Source organism: Ambystoma mexicanum, chromosome 9, assembly GCF_040938575.1.
Source record: "Ambystoma mexicanum isolate Mex_15411 chromosome 9, UKY_AmexF1_1, whole genome shotgun sequence".
Classification (NCBI taxonomy): Eukaryota; Metazoa; Chordata; class Amphibia; order Caudata; family Ambystomatidae; genus Ambystoma; species Ambystoma mexicanum.
The window spans coordinates 457,192,116-457,209,810 of record NC_090931.1 but is presented as its reverse complement, the minus strand read 5'-3'; the positions used below and the strand labels follow the sequence as shown (position 1 = coordinate 457,209,810).

General features: G+C 45.9%; 1 protein-coding gene across 1 annotated transcript in view; it reads left to right on the top strand.

The window, feature by feature from the left end:
* CUX1 (cut like homeobox 1) overlaps positions 1–17,695 on the top strand; it is a 2,307,153-nt gene that overhangs the window by 1,781,652 nt on the left and 507,806 nt on the right. The window lies entirely within an intron of this gene.

Here is a 17,695-nt window from a genome sequence, read left to right as displayed (position 1 = left end):
AGAACGTCCACAGGGATTGCCCTTCCTACCACGCCAAGTACTCTCTGAGAAAACAGAGCGCCCCAAGTGGAAAAAAAGGGGGAGAGGAATCATTCACATCAAGGCACAGGAAGCACCAGGCTGCAGAGCTACATAAGGCAAGCAACTGATTAGGACGAATAGACAAGCGTATATAGATATTTCTGAGGCATGTGGATTTGCTCTTTAATTACATGCTTTGCATAGGCTGACATTTAGTGGTAGCTGCGGAGTATTGCACATGAGGTTTTCTAAGTTTGAAAAGGGACGTCGGCTGGTCGCGTTTGTAATGTTATCCCTTTGTGACATCAACTGTACCCCCCTCACTCATGCATCGAGGTCTCTCCGATTATTTCTTTCGCCCACTGTGGTTGGATGTGTTTCTCGCAGAGTTCTGTAGCTCCACGACTTTAGAGTTATCACTTCATTAATATTTCAACGGTTACCGCACAATGCCAAATCTCAACGGAAGACCTTTCGACGACCAAAACAGACAATTGTTCCGGCAACGGGCTTCGTCCTACACTTGGCTTTGGCCTAGCAGTAGGGCGAGTGGGGGGGACTGATCCTTTTCATATAGGAAATGCCTACCTCCCTTCCCTGTTTCTACTGCTCCCGTCTTGCTGCCCTTAAATTCGCTTTCCAACATGGAGAGTACTCCTTTAAATTCTGTCAAAAGTGTAACAGAAAATGTCCATGGAAGGACATCAACAGGGTGTGTAACCACTGCCTTCCCTGCGATCACCATGAGACCCATTGCGCATCCTGTAAGCTTTTTAGGCCCAAACCCTAAAAAAAGCATAGAACAAAACGGTTGGTGGCACATGCAGGCAGGGTCGGTAACCGCTGCCGGGGTCTCGGAGTCTGATCAGGAAGGCCATGTCAGCAAAGGCTCCGGTTTGGACCCCAAAGACACCACAAGGAAAGCATCAGGCTCCCATGCATCAGTCCCCATCATCGAAAGGCAGTTGCAGCGTGATGGGGAAAGCCTCAGGAGACAAGAACACGCACACCAAAGCACATACCCCAAGGCCGCTCATCGACGGAACCATTGAAGAAAGGCTACAAGCTCGGCCTACCGACCCACTGTCAGAAAAGCCTGCTTTGAATCCGCATCAGCGTTTTGCACAAGGTGATGAAGCAGCAGCTATAGGCGTGCATAAATCCCACTCGACGGATGAATCGGAGACAGCGATACATCAGTTTAAAAAACACAAAACTCACTTTTTCAACAGAAAGAAAAGCACCATAAACCGCCTATAGCCATAGACCACACACTCCTGCCGCCTCTGAAAAGTATGAGGAAGCTCATTCCCCTCTATCCCTATCTCTTAAAAAAAAAATACATAGGAAAGACCCCTGAGGTATTTGTGTTCCCATTGACTGAGACACCAAAAACAGGCGCCTGGACAAAGGAGCGCTTTGAAGATACTATGGATAAAGTTTCCTCCTTTGTCCACTTCATCGATAGGTATCCTATTTGCCAAATTACTTTAGACCTTCCGATTTCTCAACCCCTTGAGTCCGGTCATCACCTATTGATCAGACCAGCTGTTGTATAACAACTTGCTTAAAAAAGACGCTCCCCATTTCAACATCCACATTGAGGAGACAATCCCTTATAGTACCGATTTTTGTGTAGGACATTGTTAATGATAAAATTATCAGCGAAGCAATTCCCTTGCCTAGTCCATTAAAAAGAGAATTACTCAATCTCTCTCTTTCAACACCTTCGCTCACATGAGCAGTGAACACGGTAGTTGATAAAATCTTCAAACCATTGCCTTCTGACCCCTTATATATCAGGTGACATGTGAAACCCGACTGCCTTTTAGTCACCACTTCCAGAAAGAGAGCTGGTATTCCACTCTCTACCTTGGAGGCACCTCCTTACAAGGAGTGCAAGCGCCTATACACTTTAGGCATGTGCTTTACCACCTATGGTGCCTATATGACCAGGATTGCAAACATCACAACACTGCTGGCATGCTACACCAACATCCAATGGGATGAAGTGCTCAAGACCCTAAACTTTGTGCTAGAACCTGCTAGGTCTCACCGGGTTAAAATCTCTACAGAAGGCAAGCAAGTGGTGCAGAATATCCTGGACTCAGCCGACACCTCGGGGAAAGTCATTGCTGAGGGTACCCTTCTAAAGTGACACTCGTGACACTCGTGGCTCTGTGATTCCGGGTTTAAACCAACATGCCAATTGAAGAGGCAGTCCTGTTTGTGAAGGCAGTCGATGAACAACTCGAAACAGCCAAAAAGGGGCACAAAACCATAAAAACTCTGGGGCAAATTACAAACAAGACATATGTCCAGAGGGGTGTCTTTAACAAGGTTTCAATCAATCAAACCAACCCTTATCTGGGTTATCTGGCTCCTCTTTTTACAGTCTCTGGTCGCAATTACCTCCTATCCTCTCAGCAAAGGGGGTTTCGCCAAGGAAAAGGGTGAGGAAGGGTTGCAACATCTAGAGGCACAGCAATGACGGGCCGGTCATGGTTCCCTCCCATGCACCCCTAGTCGGGGGTCGCATAAGACTTTTCACCCAGCAAAGGGTGGGAATAATGTCAGATTGCTGGGTACTGTAAGGAACTCATGGTGGCAACAGGAAAGACAGACGCAAGTGATCACAATTCAAGGGTGTTTATTTAACTGTATGCAGGTTGGAAAAATGCCTAATCTAAACCTAAATCTAAGATGTCGGCCATCAAATGTAAAATGAGGCAGTCCTAGTGATGTTGTGTCAAATGAAAAAGGGCCTATACTAAGAAACCTATTGCCAAACCTTACAACTAATACAAAAAGAGTGTGGAATAGTATTCAGAAGAAAGAAGTGTTCACCAAAAATATGTCAGGATGCGCAAGCCTGGGTTTCCCTTCCCCATGTTTTAAGCACAGGGTAAGGTGAGATCTTGGAGCACAGCACAGTCTCGAGCTCTCCAAGCATGAGATGAAAGTTCTGTTTCAGCTATCCGGGCCATCAATGGTCGTCTTGTTTCGCATGAAAGTCTCTAGCCTTCGAGGACATGACGCATTCAAATAACAAAAACAAAAAGTTCCTTCAATAAATTGTTAGGGTGATGGTGGTTCACCCCTGGGTCTCCTTATTCTGGCCATCGAATCCTCTCGATTTTTAGCCTCCTTCAGTCGTGTTTACATTGGCTCTCCGTCACTGGTTCTCCCTCTTCTGGGCGTTGACCCTTCTCGATTTCACTAACAAAAATAAAGATCTGTTTACAAATGAGACTTTGTTTCCTTTCAACACTTAGGATGATTATTCTTCACCCCTTTTCTTGGCACTGACCCCTCTCGCATCTTTCAGCATCCCTACGCCGGGTTCACTATGGCTTCTCTGCTGTTCACAAATCTCAATGTCTTTTTAAACAGTTCACTGTGGACATACCTCTTCTGGGTTCACGATTGTCAACACACTGTTCCTTGGGACCTTTAGACTCGCCCCTATTTACTGGCATCCCTCCGTCTAGTTCAGTCTTGCCGTTTCACTATTCTCTTTTGCTTTCTGGCGGGATGCACTTCCCTTGCTTTCGTTCTCTTGATGCATGATTCACTTCACATGCTTTTCTTAACGGTTTGCAAATAAAACGGGGATTTTGCTTGACCTCCTGTATGACCACTTTGACCTGTTTTGGCATCCCTCCTGTAGCCTTCTGGTATCTGTAGTTTTAATTAAGATGTAACACTTTTACAATTCCTATCTGACTGTTATTCACCACAGCCCGGTTCTTATCGGCTCTCCCTTTGACTCACCGGCTGTGATGAACTGCTTGGCTTTCCTCGTAACTGGAGTCAAGGCCGGTACCACGGTAGCAGGAGTTTTGCTCGCGGCTGCTTATCAGCATCGACATGCACCATGTACCACTGACATCTGTTGCAGCACACTTGGGCTATTGTCCTACCTCTTACGATTCCCTATGTGGAGATTTTGCGGGACTGCGTCGAAAAGGGCAAGGTCGTGTCTCTCCTTGTCAGCCTCTCGATATTCGCTGCCTTTCTCCTCCTCTTGAACTGCCGGCCCTGGATAGCTGTCTCGTCGTCTGGTCTGCATTGCTCATACTGTGCTCTTGCTCCAACTTTTATCCCTGCGGGGAAGGGAAAGGGCTGTCGTGTGTCATTCTGATCAATTGCCTGACTTTGTCTGACCCTTGTATTGGGACACGTCGGGTAAACTGCTCTGGTGTTAGTACGTTGTCTTTCGTGTTGTGCGAAAGTGTTAGTGTCGGAAAAGGTAGGGGCAGTGTTTTTGAATGTCCTACGTGAGAGGGTGGGGAAAAGGTGTTGAAGGAAGGGGGATACCGTATCTCACCCATCGGTGTCTGACTCCCCGAAGACCCCCCATCCAGGTGATCCTCCCTCACTGGTCTACTCCCTGAAACTGAATCCAATAGCGATGGCCGTGCCCTGGCCGCCTGGATGACAGATCCCCACAATTTAGCCTGGCAGACACATTCAGGATACTCCATTGATTTCTTCCAAACACCACGCCACCACTCTCCTCATGCAGAAAAGGGGAGATCTAGACACTATTAGAAAAAGGCGCAATAAAGCTGGTGCTACCTCTAGAGGAAGATCCAGTTTTATTTATTCAGTGTACTTCCTTGTTCCAAAGAAAGATCTAACAATGCGCCCGGCACTGGGCCTGGGCCCTGCAAACACGTATGTCAAGCCTAAAACATTCAGGATGACTAAGTTACAGGATGTAATCACCCCTGCTGAAACAAGGGGATTACATGGCCACATTGGACATGAAAGATGCATACTTTAATATTTCAATGTTGCCAGTGCACAAAAAATACCTAAGATTCAAGGGGGACAAGCACTAACAATCCAAGGTGCTACCATTCAGCATAGCCTTAGCCCAAGAGTGTTCATAAAGGTCCTAGCAGTAGTGGCCGCCTACTTGTCAAGGCAGTCCATTCCAGTTTACCCTTAATTAGACGATGGGCTAATAACAGGAGGCACGCCTCAGAGAGGTGCCTGCAAAACACCCAGCAAACAGTCGACCTACTATCTTCATAAACTAAAAGAAGTCAAGTCTAGTGCACAGCAAAGTGAAACAATTTCCAGGAGCACTAATCATAACAAATGACAGACTAGTCTTTCCCTCCAACCAGAGGGTGCAAAACATGCCATTTCAAACACCTCATTATGTAGCCTGTCGTCAAGTAGCACTGATAAAGGCAATGCGCATTCAAGGAATGATGGCTTCCTGCATCCATCTAGTGCCACACACCCAATTGTGCATGCGTCCAATGCAAGAGTGGTTAGCGAAACAATGGTCGCAAGCAAGCGGTATGTGGGGCACTAGTGGTGGTTTGCAACCTCTAGTTAAATCGCAGCAGTGGTGGTTCAAAGACAACCGGTTAAAGGGAAAGCCTTTCAACACACCAGCAATCAAAGCCACTCTTACAACAGACTCATCCCTTACAGGGTGGGGAGCTCACCTTCTCCATCACACTGCACATGCAGTGTGGACACAGGCATTAATCAAAAAGAACAACAATATTCTGGAACTGCTAGCAGTCTTCAAAGCACTTGAAGCATTCAAAACCCAGGACACAAAACAGTACTCACCCTGACAGACAGCACCACAGACATTTTTTATACAAACTGGGGGACACATTTTCCCGGGCTGTCCAAACTAGCTCAGATCATTTGGCTGTGGGCACTAAAACACAAGTTTCAGGTAGCACAACATGTTCCAGGGGAACAATTCACTGGCAGACTTACCAAGCAGAAGTGTGATGCTACCCTCAGAACACCAGTGGCAAATAAACACAAGACGTGCTACATGACGTCTTCTCAGACTAGGGGTTCCCAGAAATTGACCTATTCGCTACTCAAGAGAGCGCACAATGCCTAGATTACACATCCAGGTGTCATCAGAATGGTCCCAAAGGGAACACACTACTAATAAATCGGTCAGAGAAATGTGTGTACGCTTCGCCCCCACCCCTCACTCCCAACACTTCTTCTCAACAAAACAGTTCACAAGTTGCACCACAAGTAACACTTATCCTGATAGCTCCTATGTGGGCACGACAAACATAGTTCACACCTGCAGATGATGTCCATGTGTCCTCCCATGAAACTACCGTGTCCAACCAACATGGTGACACAGAATCAAGGGACAACAATCCACCCGTGCCCCCAGACATTGAATTTAGCAGCCTGGATCCTGAGGTCATAGAATTTGGTCACTTAAAGCTGGACAAAAGATGTATGGAAATTCTTAAAAAGGCATTTAAACTAAACACACAACATTGCTATTTTAACAAATGGAACCGTTTTGTGATATGGTGTAAAACACGTTCACTCAATCCAATTGACTGCTCACCGTCCAATATAGTTCACTATTGACTTTATCTATTAGACTAAGGCTTAGTATTTAATTCACTTAAAGTATACCTAGCTGCTCTCTCAGCATACACCAGCAAAGCTTTGTGGTTGAAAGTACCAGTAGTTAAAGCTTTCATGGAAGGTGTTAAGAAATGATACCTTCCCATTTCGAATCCTACTCCCAGCTGGTACCTAAATATTGGTCTTACAAGGCTCATGGATGCCCCCTTCAAGCGTATACACAAAGCTAGTCTAAACACCTCACATACAAGACAGCTTTCCTTTATAGGAATTACATCCATCAGTACAGGACCCCTCTTATTATCCACAAAGAGAAGGTTCAGTACATAGAGCTTCCTGCATTTTTCCAACACCCTACAAACGTATCAGAAAAAAACCTTGATACACTGGATGTACGAAGGACTGTCATGTACTACCTACAAAAGACAAAAACGATCAGAAAAACACTTTTTTGTATCCATAGCCACAGGCAGAGAAGGTGATCCTATCTCTAAATCAGCACATTTCTAAATGGATTGTCAACTGCATCCAACTTTGCTATTCTCTTGCTAAGAAAACATTGCCTTTCAAGCCTAGAGCACACTCAACTCGAGTCACATGGGCAACTCTAGCTTTCCTAGCAAATGTTCCCTTAGATGCCATTTGCAAAGCTGCCACTTGGAGTTCAGTGCACACTTTCACCCAACATTACTTTATAGACGTGCATTCCGCGGATGATACTATTAAGGATACCAATCGGGCGTCACACAATGGACCAGGACACTTGGTTTTAGCCTGGGATGTGGCGCTCAATAGGAATGCTTTTTCTTTTGTTTCAATTAATTCAAATTGAGCCGATACCCGACCCGTCTCACACACCCTTTTACAAATAATCTGGGTCACAGTGGACCATGAACGAGGCCGGTTGGTGAAAATACAACATTTATTTATTTTTAAAGCTTTCAAAAATCACACATTTTAATATTGGGCAGCAATCACCAATGGGGTGATAGTTACTATGGGAATGGAAGCAATGCACTTGGTTAACCTTCTACATGAACATATCCAAAGCACAATGGAATAGGAGTACTTTGTGAAGGATAGATAGCACCCAAGTTAAGGTTTCCCCCTTCAACGCTCCCTCAACCCACTAATAATCGACTTCTAAGTGGATAGAAAGAAGCAGCAGGTAGACAGGGATAAGAGACAGCAAACAGAATCAAAATCCGACCTTCCGTTAAACCCTTTGCAAAGGCCTGAAATGACACTCGGTTTTTGATAACTAATTAATTGTGTATGTTTAAATAATGCTATGCATATGTCTTATCACAGTATCAGGGATGTTATATCACTAGCAACCATCTGGCAAAGTATCATAGAAGCATACAGTTCACAAAGCAAGTTAAAATTGAAAACCCAGTGCAGTCAAATCACACGTTGCAAAGTTGCATTTTTACACAGAAGCAGTTTTAAATGCAAAAACGTTTTTTTTTTTTTTTGGTTCTTTTTTTAAACTGGTGAAAAACACTGAATTGGAATGCGGTTCTTGGGCTCGGGATATATATATATATATATATATCTCTCAGGGACAATATAGAGGTGAAAGGAGGTCTCTAGCTGGTGAATTGAGAGAGATTTGAAACGTAGAGTGAGGTTCGTTTTGAGGAAAATAGAGCAGTGAAAAAGAGAAAATCGGTTTTAAAATGAAAGGCAAATTTTGTATAAAATAGATTTAATGGCTAAGAAAAGAGGAACGCCACCCGTGAATATCAAAGTTATGCTGCAGTTGTAACCCTTTACGCAGTGTACCCCTTTTGTTTAGGGAAAATTAATTTCTTCGAAATATTGCTAATGCTGATCTATGCAAGACAGAATGAATAGAGAAATGGTGCTAGCACTTAGAGTCAAGGACAGGGTGCACAGAGCATTCTAACAGTTTTAACAAGTTACCAGGGTATGGATAGGATTGCTTAGAGTGGGATAAAGACAAAAGGGTCAAGATGGGGAGACTATTTCTCGGGGATGAGGAGATTATCACATTGCGCGCTTGGGTTTGGAATTTTGGAACAGCCAACTGGGTCTGGTCACCACATGGCACCACATAAAACAGCTGGGCGATTCTGGTCACCGGATGGCAAGTACAGCTTGGCAATTCGGGTCACTGGATGGCACAGGTACCGCTGGATGCAGTTAGTCGGCAAGCAGTTAGTGGGCTGCAAGCCGGTTTGGTTTCAGGATGCTTTCCAAAAGAATACCACAGCTTCTCCCTTTGGGTATTGGGATTTTTAGTGGGGTTTCAGGATTTGGGCCTTACTGGGATGGTCAGCAATGCTTTGGCCTTGCTGGGATAGGATTAGCTTTGCATTGGGATCTGGAGTCTGGCAAGATGAATGTGGAAGATCAGGAGCGCAGGAAATTCAGGAGACAGTCTTTTTTTTCTGTCAACCACTCTTTTTATAGAGCATGGTGACATCACAGAATTATTGGTGGGCAGAACTGAGCTAGGCCTACCTCCAAGACTCGGATAGGTCAGCCTAAATTAATCGGCTCCTCGAGGACGAGTCCCAGTTCATGAGGTTGCATTTTGAGGTAAAAAGCCATCCCACAGCCCTTTTTGCCAAAATCCAGTTTTGCCATAAATGGCACATTTTTATATTTGGGGCATTTTAACAAATTACATAAGCAGGCTACATATTTTATGCAGAACATGCCAGTCCAACTCTGCAGTCTGTAAAACATTGGTTCGCCCTTCTAATAATCTTTGGTCATTTTTAATGTGAAACATTCGGCCTAAAATTCTATAACTTAAGGTGTGTGTGTACATACTATCGTGGGGCCTATTTCTGTTAATTTTTAACTTCCATCATATGTCCTTTCCCCATGATTCACATTCTTCTGGCGTTCGTGTCCCATACATGTTATTGAGAGCCAAGATATCTTATTTGAAAGCCATGAAAATCATATTTAAACTGTATAACTTTTACATTTTTTGCGAAATTCTGTTGCAAAGATAAGTCTTAAGTTTTATTAATAACATAGTATTTGGAGACAAATGGGCATTCCTTGTCCTTCTCTGGAACCATTTCTTTCTCTTCAGCTACCCCCCCCCCAACTGTCAGTTTAGCCCATTGTGGAGGGGGGTTTCCCAGTTTGATTGAAGGTTTATGACTTCACAGGTTGGTGTCCCATATGTTCCATTGTAAGAGACTGGAGCATAGACCAAAGTCTGTAAAGGTAGCACTCATCACTTGTGTTTTAGGATCTACTGTGCACGGCCTTCTGTCGCTAGCATCCTCCGCAAGCAGAAACCTGTTTTGGGCTGATTTCTCCCAAGTTGCCAATGCAGTTTTATTTTATTTATTTTTGCTCTGAATTAGAAGAAAACCTGCTGAATAAAACCATCTCATACATGTATTTCACAGCACAATCCCCTTTCACAATGCTAGGCAAGGATACGTTTTTGTTCAACATAGTACTTTTAAAACAGGCATTTTCTTCTTTGGTTTGCAAAAGCCCATTTTTCACACGTGTGGTGACAGCTGCTAGCATTTTCCTTTCAAATTCGTTTTTTCCATCTGACTTCCCAATATTGTTTTGCAGCCATAGCCAGCTTCTTGTAGGCAGCAGTCTGTACCAGGCAAAGGTCTCCATGAAATTGACATGTGCACACAAAACTAAAATTTCTTTTCAAGCAGTGATTTTTTGACATTTTGTATCAAAAGTTTAAGCGTTTTTCAGTGCAGCTGAAGTAAAGCTTTTGTTAATTTTCTCAGATTTGGCTGGCACAGCCTGCCATTCAGGAATAATGCTCTTTTCTGAAGGGGCACAATGTGGATATGGATGGGCATGGCAAGGCCTTATTTAAATTTTAAAAAAGTAGTTTGATGAAACACAGAGGAAAATAGCGTCAGAGCAGCCTCCTTTTCAATGTGAAATATTCCCTTTTTCAATGGAAACTTTGGCCTTGCAGCAAAGCAGCACTGCTTTTTCACTCCCCTTATTTTGTACATGTAAGCAACACACTGGCAGGATTTTTCAGTATGCCCCCTTGTTCCATCCTGCCCAATATGTGCTTGGCAAGATGGTGCAGCCATATTTTTGCTGTTGCTGCAAAAAGCAGTTTTGGTGTGAGGCAGTGGTGCTCAAAGGAGCCAGCGCAGCCATTTTGCTGTTTCTTCTGAAATGCAGCTTGGTGATGTGGGGTACTGCTGAGTAGGTAAATATATCCAACAATACAAAGGTGGGACAAGCAGTGTTAAAACATCTATTTGCTACGCTACCTTCAAACAACCCACCTCCTCCAAGTGCTGCTCGCTAATCTACGCAAAGCATGCGAGTCTAAGCAGATCCACAAGCCTTATAAGGCATACATTACTTTCCGTAATCGTATTTCTGATGCTTGTATCTGCTTAGATTCAAATGCTCCCCCCCCCCTTACTTCCCTCTTGGAGTTGAAGGTTATTGGGAAAACATAGATATTTTACACCTCATGATCTCTACCTACACTCCACGCTTACACTCTGTTGTGCAGAAACTAATAATCTGAGGGACCTCGACGCGTGAAGGATCATGGGTACAGTCGGGATAGAACTGCAAACACGCGCAGTCGTGTTTTACATACTGCAGAGTTGGACTTTTCATACTTCGGAAACTTCATGTGCAATACTGCGCAGCTAGCACTAGATGCCTGACTATGCAAAGCATGTGAATCTAAGCAGATACAAGCATCAGAAATATGATTACGATAAATTAAGTATGCCATATACTCCGACATCCCGCCCCCTTTCCTCCATGCTTGTGGGGCGTCCCCCAACATGAGGAGGATACCGGAACCTTTGGCAACGAAAAATTATAATTGAACTTCCCCTTTCGATTTAGTACAGCGCGCAGGGGGCACGGCCTCTGGCGTGTGAATGTCCTGCCTTCTGGGGCCTCACCTCAGTCTCTTTTTCTGCACGGACGGTGTCGGACCTGCCAGCTAGCGCATGTACTCTTTTAGCTTTCTGCTTGCTCCCTGTTGTTTTTCTATTCTTTTTTTCACCTCCCTTGAGTGCCTCTCCTCCCCGGTGCATGTCAGCCACAGGAGGTTTCACAATATGTGCCTCTTGCGACTGCTCGTTCCCAGCTTTGGACCCCCGTGCACTGTCTTGAGTGTTTTGGGCCTGACCACCGCTGGGACTCATGTTCGGCCTGCAGCGCTCTCCGTCACAGGGCATTTAAGAATCGTTTTTTGTGGTAGAGGGAGATCTTCCCCACTTCTTCTACCCACCTTAAGGACTTTGTCTCTGGGACCTCGAATCAAGACACGGTAGGCCCTCTGTTCAGCACGGCTCCTCAGTGTGGAGACTCTTTCCCCGGGGTTCCCACAGATCAGGGTTCTTCACTTTCAGTTTCTGGCAGGCCTGATGCCTCGAGGGCTACCGGCTCCCAAGCCGAGATGCTCTTGCGGGCGATCCGGGGACAGACTTAAGAACTTCCATGCTACTGGCTCCCAGGCTGATGGGCTCAGGGGCCCTACCAGGCTGTCCTTGGAAGGATGATCATGCTTGTCCTCTTCTACCCCAGAGGGTAAGGGATCGTCAAGTGCCACCTCCAAGAGTCGTTCCTCGGCTAGATCCAGCACGGCTACCAGTACAGGTGCCGAGGACTTTCAGCCTACCGGAGCTCACTCTGAGCCTGCTACCCAGGGTGTTTCGACTGGCGGTAGTCCGGCTGAGGGCTCAGCGCCTACCAGATCTGAGGTCGACTCCTCTGCTTTGGGTGCAAGAACCAGGCTGTATCTTCCTCTGCCTGAGGCCTCCCCTGGCTCAGAGCCTCCCAGGGCGTGGCGCAAGGTTTCAAAATGGATGAGCGGCATGTGGTGGGGCCTGCCAGGCAGGCGGCCATCTTGGATTCGGCTCTGGTCCCGCCAGCCCTTTCCCCCATTGAGAAGTCTTTTCAAGATGATTCCAGCCTTCTTCCCTCTGGAAGCGACAGCGGATCCTACGGTGCAGGTTTTTGGTCCCTGCAGGGGTACATCTAGCCATCACAGACTTATGGCTATGCCCACCAGGTGCCTCATCGCTTTGACCAGGATCGGAAAGCGGGACCTCTAGGTACCCGGGGGCCAGTGAGGACCACTTCTGCAAATGCTTCCTCTTCCTCATGTGTTGCCCTCAAATGAAGGGGCTCCTGAAGGACATTGTGAAGGAAGTCATCCCCCAGGGGTACTCCTGCCCGTTCCCCTGGCCATTCCGGTGCCGGTCCCTCCTCTGGTTCAGTGACTACCAGTTGTACTGTCCCCTCCACCTCCTCCTATAGCACCAATGTCACCCCCTCAACAGCTTTTGGACTTGTTTGTGGCTCCAGGCGTGGGGGACCCCTCCGGCACCTGTGTCTTAGGGCCCGGATTCTCCTCGGCCTGAGAAAATGGGGGGTGATGACAATGCCCAGGACAATGAGCCCTTTGCGTCCGTTAAGGCTTTTCATGACCGGCTGCAGGCCCAGGTGGAGTTCTGTGGGTTCCCTCTTCCTGAGGAAGCCCCTCAGGAGTCGGCGGTGCTCGCAGAGGTCTTGGGAAAATACACCACCATCCAGTCTGGCATTCCTCTTCAGAGGGATGCGCGGAAGGTCTCAGAGAAACCCAGGGCCAAGGCCCAGATGGACAAGAAGTTGGACAACAGGTTTAGGCTGACGTACGGAGAGCCAATCCTCCTTGGCTCCACCAGCAGCCCCATTCCTCTGGTGGCCGCCTCCTTATCTTCTAAACCATGGTCTTCCTCCATGGGAGCCACCTCCAGTTGCCTCTTCAAGGAGGACAGAGTCCTTGGTTCCTTACATTTGTTTCTATTTTTTTAATGTGGTTAAAAAATTCACATTTTAATAATAATATATAAAGCAAGCAATTCATGTAAAAACAAGAGTAATGTTTGTGTGAATACAGATCAAATGCTGTCATGAAGTCTTAAAACAATGATTAAATTGAGTAAGTAAGTTGGCATCTTATAAATGGAGTTCATACAATTAAATCGGGACTTCATTGTCAAATTCACTGTCAAAACCCATTGAGAATTCAACATCTAAACTCATCATAAAAGTTAATCAATTCATTGTCAAGGGGACAATTATTCAGTATTGTTGTGTAGGTTCAGTGATTTTAGGAAACCAACTACAGCAATTACAATAATTGATGTGGTCCTCCCAGCCAGACAGGATTGCCAGAGTCTCTCTGTGTCAAGAGTGGAACTTGTATGCAAAAATCTCTTGAACCAATGCAATCGTGCACTCACCAATGTTATACATTCAGTTACCCAATGCTTAAGAGTTTCACTTGAATCTAATTTATTACAATAGCGACAACTGACCTGTTCAGAAGGTATGATGCCATCTCTGGCAAGAATTTGTTTAGTGAGCAGCAAGTTCCATCAAAATTGTATAAATATGGCCCTTGTTAATTTACCGGATATATACTTTAAAAAAGTGCTAAAATGGCCAACTTTTTATAATCCGTACATGGGTGAATCAATGAAGAGTAAGAGTGCATAGCGTCCATAGTTTTGATCCATTCATGGTTGTACAAGAATGTTTTTACCTTTAATGGATTGTACACCAAATCTTCAAAGGAAATTGATAGCATGTAAATGAACAGTGCATCTTTCTGACAGTACATATCCAGGCACAACCTTGATTCTGCAAGATTTTGTTTATATCTACGAACAAGGATCCCTCAATTGGATGTAAAATATTCCAGAATAGTCATAACACTCCTCATTCTGTTCTTGGTTGCAATGAAACAATGCCAAGTTCATACCTTACTGCATATATTGGCAGAAAGCTCGGGAGTTTTAACGTTTTTCTCCATATGAGTGCCTCTAGAGTTGACGGGCAATTTGTCATACTGGTGGGATAGACTTCAATGCCATAAAGTAACTTGGGCACAATTTTACCCTCATAGAATGCGATCACAGGTTTCAGGGAGAATTTACAATATTTCTGTTCAACTCTTATTCATTGGGAAGAATGAGCATGAACACGATCCTTGTACCATTGTTTTAAGTTTCCTATAAAGTGCTTTGAATTAATTACAAAACCTAGATAGATCATTGAGGTTACAGAACTGATTTTTTGCATATCAGATCTTCCAACAATATGTGCTCTTGATCTTACGGTTGGTGAACTGAATCACCTTTGTCTTCTCAGGATTAACCTTCAAGGAATGCGCTTCCATGTAACTAATAAAAGATGTTATGCGGCGTTGGAGGCCGTCTGCGGTACAATCAAATAGTAAGTCATCAGCGTACGCTAAAGATCAGGGTTTAAGATGACACAGTTTAGATGATATGAATATAGATGATTTTAAACAGTCCTCTGCCTCGGCTAGATACAAATTGAATAGGCAGGAGGCCAACACGCACCCCTGCTAACCCCACAAGCAGTGAGGATGGTTCTAGAAAGACTACAAGTGTGATTAAGGCGAACTTGTATGTTGGTGTCAGTGTAGAGACCAATAATTGGCCAAAGACGACCAGGGGGAACACCGCAAGTCTGGAGTTTGACCCAGAGTTTTTTCGATCATCAAACGCAGATCTAAGATCGAGAGAGGCAACAAAGAGTGAATCATACTTCCCTCCCCACACTAAGTGTTGTAAGCAATTCACCATTAGACCATTTACAGTCGTCCTAGGTGATGCCTAAACCCAGTCTGCCATTTGCCCAGTACCCGAGAATCCGCAATCCGCACCTCAAGATAATTTAGTAGTATCAAGACAAAGACCTTACTCTCTGCATCCTGAATAGCAAGTGGTCTATCGTTCAGTGGAGGTGTTCTATCACCTATTTTTATATCGATATAACCAGAGCAGAAGACCTTAAGGAAGGCATCTCAGTAGTATTTACTGTGTTTTGAAATAAAGATGACAGGACATGAGCCTGTCGAGATGGATCGCTCCTAAACAGAAAATTGGAGAGAGCACTGGAATTGGAATTATCTCCCATTAACATGAAGCCTGACTTAGGGTCAGCTCCAGCAGAGTAAAGAATTGTAAAATGAGCAACCCATACTGATTACGTCACTGAATTAGTTTGCATGGCTGATTGTGACAAGTTGTTGCTATTGACCAGTCTCCAGAATGCTCTGGCGTCCTTACTTTTTAAACAATTAAGCATCACTTTGGAATCAGTCTGAATTCTGGTTGCCCGCGAGTTGCGCAGCAAGTTTTTTTAGGACTGATGAATCCGGACTGCATCTGTGGCAGGCCAATGCGGTCGCCATTGTGGCTGTGGCTAACCAGAAGCTGTAGCGGGAGCTCGGGGAATTTCTACCCAACCTCCCTTCGGACCAACAAGCCTCCTTCAAGGCTGGTCTGGCAGATGCCCGGGACATTGCACAGGACCTCATGGAGTCATCGAAATAGACCGCAAAGGTCTGTGCCTCTGGGGTTGAGATGTGAACGGACTGGATGCATGCTACGAGGTTATCATCTGACGTGTAGGAGCAGATCCTAGATCTGCCCTTCAGAAGCGTGGACCTTTTTCATTTGTCCACTGATGACGAATTGAAAAAGAAGAAAACATCCACTCAAACCGCCAAGTCCTTGGCCATCCTGACAAAGCTGGGTCAGAAATCCTTCCCTCAATCCCAGGGTAGGAGCAAGTTCATACCCTAAACATTCTGTGGCTTCAAGGGGTTTAGAGATCCTGGAACGCGGATGCCTGACAGGTTGCCCAGCAGCAGGAGGGCATTGCATGATTTTTTTTGGTCCCCCTCGTATGCCACCGCCTCTGGCGCCAAGAAGCAGTGACGTCAGGGTCGGGGAACACAGCTCGCCTGTGGGGACTGTTTGGTTCTGTTCCAGGACAATTGGAAGCATCTTTTTCAGCAACCTGTGGCTCCTATCTGTAGTCTCCATGGGATTCAGTCTTCCTCTTCCTTGGCCTCTACCATCCTCTTCGTCAAATCGGGTCCCCGGCTCTTTTACAGGAGATCCTGTCTCTCTTGGAGATGGAGGTGATGGAACCGGTTCCCCTTCCATACAGGGGCTTCAGTTACTATTCCAGGATTTTTGTGGTACCAAAGAACCAGGTGGACTTGAGGGGAGTCCTGGACCTGTCATTTTTAAACCTGTATTTACCGCTGGAAAGCTTCAAGATGATTACTCCCACGCACCTAGCCGAGTCTCTGTGTGCAGGGGACTGGATGGGTTTCTGAACCTCAATAATGCTTACCTGCATGTACCCATGTATCAGCCGCATCTGACGTTTCTGCGGTTCGTGAATATCTCATACCACTTCCAGTACAAAGTGCTGCCCTTCTGCCTGAACTCGGCCCCTCATGTCTTCACGAAGCTGATCAATGGTGTGCTCTCTGCTTAGAGGGCCATCACCTGTACCTTATCTGGATGACATGACTGGTTGGTTGGGGTGGGGGTCTCCCGGAGCACTGTTGCACTCCTGACAGAGATTGGCGAATACCCTCCATCTTCTGGGGTTTTCCCTCAACCTGAGGAAATCTCAGGATCTGGTCTTCCTTGGGGCACGTTGGAACACTACCATTCAGAGGGTGTTCCCCATGCCCGAGAGGCTAATTTCCATCCTGAAGGCGGTGGGGCTCTTTCTGGTCAACTCGTCCATCTCGGCATAGCACATTCTGGGCCTGATGGCCTCCTGTGTGCTGACTGTTCATGCCCGTCTCAAGATGAGGCACCTCCTGCTCCACCTGTCGAACAATTGGGATCAGGAGACGAGATCTCAGTCAGGATCCCAATTACACCGCTCTTTTTGCTCGATCTTCGCTGGTGGCTGATGGGTGGCAATGTTTCAGTGGGAGCCCCCTTTGCCAGACCAGTGCCTTCCCTGGTGGGGGATGGCAGACTCCTCGCTTTTGGGCTGGGGAGCTACTCTGGAGGGCTATGTGAATCATGGAGCATGGTCGAGGACGGAATCCCTTATATATATGTCTGCTCGAACTCTGGGCAGTGGGCCTGGCCCTCAAGGCATTTTCGCCCCTAATCAGGGACAAGTCAGTTCTGATCAGGTCGGGCAATTCTATGTCAATGTTTTACCTGAAAAAGCAGGGTGCTACCTGTTCCCTCCCACCTTTCCATGGAGGCGGTTTCGATCTAGGAATGGGCCCAGACGGAGGGGATTTGGATTTCAGCAGTCCACCTCCCGTGGGACATATATGCAGAAGCAGATCTGTTGAGTTTCTTGGGTTTCATCACCTACGAGTGGGAGTTTCACAACTCCTTGTTGCCCCTGTTTCAGCGTTGGGGGTTCACAGACCTGGATTTGTTTGCATCTCTGCAATGCCAAGTGCCCCAGTTTGCTTCATGGG